The 4,711-nt window shown below is 43.0% G+C and overlaps 1 protein-coding gene across 1 annotated transcript in view; it reads right to left on the reverse strand.

The window, feature by feature from the left end:
* Positions 1 to 4,403, reverse strand: part of galnt11 (UDP-N-acetyl-alpha-D-galactosamine:polypeptide N-acetylgalactosaminyltransferase 11 (GalNAc-T11)) — a 42,268-nt gene extending 37,865 nt beyond the window's left edge. The window contains exon 1 of the mRNA XM_080854719.1: positions 4,282 to 4,403. The gene's annotated coding sequence lies outside the window, so the exon portion shown is untranslated. The remainder of the gene's footprint in view (positions 1 to 4,281) is intronic.
* Between the last annotated feature and the right edge of the window lie 308 nt (positions 4,404 to 4,711).

Here is a 4,711-nt window from a genome sequence, read left to right on the forward strand (position 1 = left end):
TTGACTTGCTGATTGTATCGGCAAGTGCACAAATTTAAGTAGGCTACTCGTGGTAAAAAAAAAAGTGATATTGTGCATCCCATTCATTCATCCATGCATCCATCCATCCATCCATCCATCTATCTATTCATCCATCTATTCATCCATGCATCCATCCATCCATACATTATTTCCCCTTGCATTCTTCTGCTTAACAAAATCCGTTGCTGTTTCTTTGTAGTTTATTACAGACACGCACGCTCAAAAACAGCACAATGTCTGTCACTGGGGCAGCAGGGTATTAAAAATAAATAGATTAAAAAAAGAAAAACATAGCACCAGGACAGAAATGCTCACATGCACACACTCTGTTGGCCTGTATTAAGCCAACCAGACAAGAGGACAACAGGGAGCTGGGCATAAACCCAAACACACACACACACACACGCACACACAAACAACTGTAGGGTACGGGACACTCATCCCAGTGTACTAAAACAGACACCCACACACACACACACAGACACACAACCAGAAACACACACACACACACACACACACACACACACACACACACACACACACACACAGCTCTCTTCCCTGACCCATATCCACTCTCAGCGCTATAGCCAGCACTAGCCGTACCCCTCTCTGCAGCGTACCCTCCCTTACAGTGCAGTGTAATGAGACAATTACGGACATCCAACCAAGCGAGATCTGAGCGATGCACAGAGCGATCAGCCAGCCAGTTTTCAATATGAATATAATTCTGGGTTAGGTTCAGCGCTCCTCTAGAACTTAGACCCTATGTAATTTGGCAGTGGAAACTAAAGCAGGACCACCAGAGCGAACATTTAAACAAGCGCTGCATTGAATATCTGCTGCACCAAAGCAATCAGACCCAGTTACTGAATAGCATTTCAGGGTACACCGGCACTGATGATGCAAAATGGGGACTCGGGAAACAGCAATCTCGTTCCACTGTGCAGAGTAACACGCGCCGCCCACACACACACACACACACACACACACACACACTGTGTACAAGCTCAAGGGCAGAGAAGGGAAAGTTAACAGGATCCTTTTGTCGTGTCTTGGTCACAAGGTGATGGTGCTGCTGAGGCACGTAACCTCCCCACGGTGGACTAAAGAGCCGAGGAGCACCGCAATATGAGAACTTCAGGGGAACTCAATACTTCATTAACAATTAACAACAGCCAAGAGTCTTAGCAGGGATGTAATCCAAACATGCCTTGTATCTCATGCATCGCTTATAGCAGCTCCTGGGAAAAGACTGGTTCACTCTGTGCCTCTTAACCACCACACAGATAGTATCTGAAGTTACATTGTATTGCCTCCATATTTGTCTCTGAACCTGTTGAGAACACTGCCGTTTATATTGAAAAGCTCTGGCAAAGGGTTGGGCTTTCATAAAGTCATAGGATCTGACGAGGCCTGTAGCTTAAACACCTGCTATAAGGCTTCACAGAAGTCCAGGGCGGGGATTTGGTCTGTATAGGCTAACCATAATATAGAATAACAGCCATGATAGAAAAAAGAAGAGAGAGAAATCCAATAATAACTACTTACTAACCAAGAGCGGAGATATCAAACTGTGGAGTAGAGACGTTTGATATTTGCCAGCATGACCGAACGGTGGAGGTTAGTAAGTTGTTTATATGGCATTTTATGGCCAGAATCAGGTCGTCTGCGAGTGATTTAGCACCAGATGAGAGAGAAATCCAATAAAAATAACTTACTAACCAAGAGTGAGGCCATGATGGGAAATATCAAACTGACCGAACGGTGGAGGTTAGTAAGTTGTTTATTATAGGGCATTTTTCTCTTTTTTTGAATGATAAGTTTTATCATTCAAAAAAAACCTTTCAGATAGTCAATTATGATTATGCAAAAAAGCTGAAAAGTGCAGAGTATGTGCATATGTTTAGTGGTAATATATATATATAGCAACTAATTTGCAGAATCTGGAAAGCCTTTGAGCCTCGCGTTGTGCTTGCGCCGCCGTACACAAACTGAATTCTGAAAGAGTTATAATGTGCTGCAGAACCCTGCTTAGATTACGGTCAACATGCTATTCAACAGAGTCAGCGTCACGCAACTGAAGACAGCGGGGCTTGGCTCAGGCCACACATCACAGAAAAGCAGCCTCAACACAGAGGAAGAAGAACTTTTACGAATCTCCTATAAAAGCCTTAACTTCCTCATGTGGTTAGAGGTCAACTCACGCGGAACCTCTAATATAATGAGATGTAGGCTACAACTTACGTAACTGGAATTGGTGGAACTAACTGCCGTAAACTAGTTTCTCCACCAATGAATCCTGCCAGCACATTCAAATCCAAACGCATGGAGATAATAAGGTACTTTCTGAGAGCAGAAACTGTGCTCCGGTCTCAGTGCTTGGAGGTGTAGGTCGATTTTGACCATGGCAGCGTAGTAGGTAATATAATGTATCACATGAGGCGCCTGTACCCTAGAGGACAAGGTCAATTTCTAGTGTGCCATAACAGAAATAATGCAACCTCAAACAAACACAAGGAAGTATGCTTTATACCAATGTACAACAAAAAAAAACAGACACACAAACCATTTAACTGGAGTAGGCTTGATATCCTTCCTAGACAGATCACAACTCCAAATCCTGACACAGCTATAATTAGACACCTAAATTCTAGCTGCAGCTGAGACAATGCGGAGTGGCTCTGCCAACACTCCTTTATGCAGGCTGCTTGTTGTGGTCTTGGGCTGTCAGTTCTACGGATCAAGGGGAAAAGGAATGCTTGAGGTAATGGCCAGCAAGAGGACAAACTGGGGCAAAGAGAACAAGTTGAGAAGTTAGAGGGGCTTATGATGTTGTTGTTGTTGTTGTTGATGTTGATGTTGATGTTGTTGATGTTGATGTTGGTTTACTTGCGTGGACAGACCAAGCTTAAGGGTTTGTATAGCTGTACACAATCGAAATATAATCAAAATAGAGTAAAGCTAGAGTCATTACACATAGAGTCATTTCACATCTGGCAAACAGCCCTTACAAAAACCAGCTCATGGGGAGGATTTTAGTTCAATTGTTATTCTGCCCTATCTATATTATCTATAATTTACGTATCTATGAAAAGTACCACCGCTGACACATGAAGCTTGCCTATGTGCTGCTTGTAACTGGAGCTGAATCCATCTATCAAGGCGACCATGCACATTGCTACTTGAATCCAGGGACTGAATGTGATTAGATGGAGACCGACCTTGACAGTAATTGTATGGCTACAGGTCATGACAGTTACAAAATAATGAAATTTCCTGCAAAAAGATGACATCCAGTTTTAAAGTCAATCTAACAAAAAAGTACAGCACATTAATTTCATACCAAAGCGAACATACCTGACCAAAACTCCATTATTGCCGACAAGTGTGTTTTAAACCACATCTTTATGATACAATGTGTCACGAGCCAGCCAAAATATATATGAGTACCGTTCTAATGGGTCTGTTAGATTGTTTCATCTGTGACTTTAACAACGCTGGTCTATTTCACTGATGCACAACACTACACGTTTTGTATCGTAAACTAATCGACGGATCACCCCTCACTGGCACCGCCTAACCAGTTTTAAATGCCCGAGGTTTGCATTTGCACTAAATAGATGCAATGAACCACTTCGGGGTTTGCTAGTCCTAGCTAACTAAGGTAGCTAGCAAGCCACAGGAGGGACGCGTAGCAGACCCATACGTTAGTGAAGCGAAAGTTTGATTACAGAAATGTAACTATCTGCTGTGACACACCTAGCTCACAATCAGTTGTATGCAGATGACCAACATTTCAAACAAACCGTTACAATAAGCAATCGTGAAGACGTTACCAGCCCGGAGTCAAATTAAAAGAATCAGCGCGTATCCAAGAATCCTCGCTAGCAGGCTAACTTCAAGCTAAGAGCTAACTGGCGAGTTAGCTGGGGAGTTGGCTATATATGGCCATATCGTTACGAAGTTGTTAGATACAGACAATTGTTGATCACGGCAACCGGAGTGTTAACGAAGGTGACAATCTACCTACTACATGGTATCAAATAATGCAAGAACGCAAACAGTGATTCCAGAGCTACTTGTGCAACATTCATAATCGCAGGTGGAGATGAGTAGTAACAACAGCGGCACAATAAGTGCATGCTTTCAGAGGAGCATACTACAGCCCGAGCTCTCAATCAATCTGTTGGTTACATTAAGTCTTTATAACAGCTGGCGGTGGCCATTGTTATTGAACGAAGAGGCAACACCGTTACTTACTTGACATTAATCCTCCCAGCATCGTGTTGTTTTCGTCAGATTTCTGCAAGCCTCACCGCTTCTACTCCTCTGGAGTCTCCGTGTAGCTGGTCTGGAGAGGTTTCGGAAAAACCTCAGCGTGCATAGTCGCCCCGTGACTCCAGTGCAATAGCAAATCCAAATCCGTCTACCAATGTTTTGCTTGCCTATTCGCTGCAAGGCACGCCACATTCACACATCTACTTTGTCTCCTATCAGTGCTTCTCAGATTGTCAGTAGGCTCCCAGGCATTTAGTTATAACTATATCACTAATCGAAAACGTGAAGGTTGCTATTGAAAATAATGTAGCCAATATTTTGGGGTGTAATGACATCTCTAGCCCATATTAGGCTGTGTGAGATACTTTTGTGATATGCATCTAATGCTAAAAGAACTAAACACTAACAGCTG

The sequence above is a fragment of the Sprattus sprattus genome (genome assembly GCF_963457725.1).
Source record: "Sprattus sprattus genome assembly, chromosome: 17".
NCBI lineage: Eukaryota > Metazoa > Chordata > Actinopteri > Clupeiformes > Clupeidae > Sprattus > Sprattus sprattus.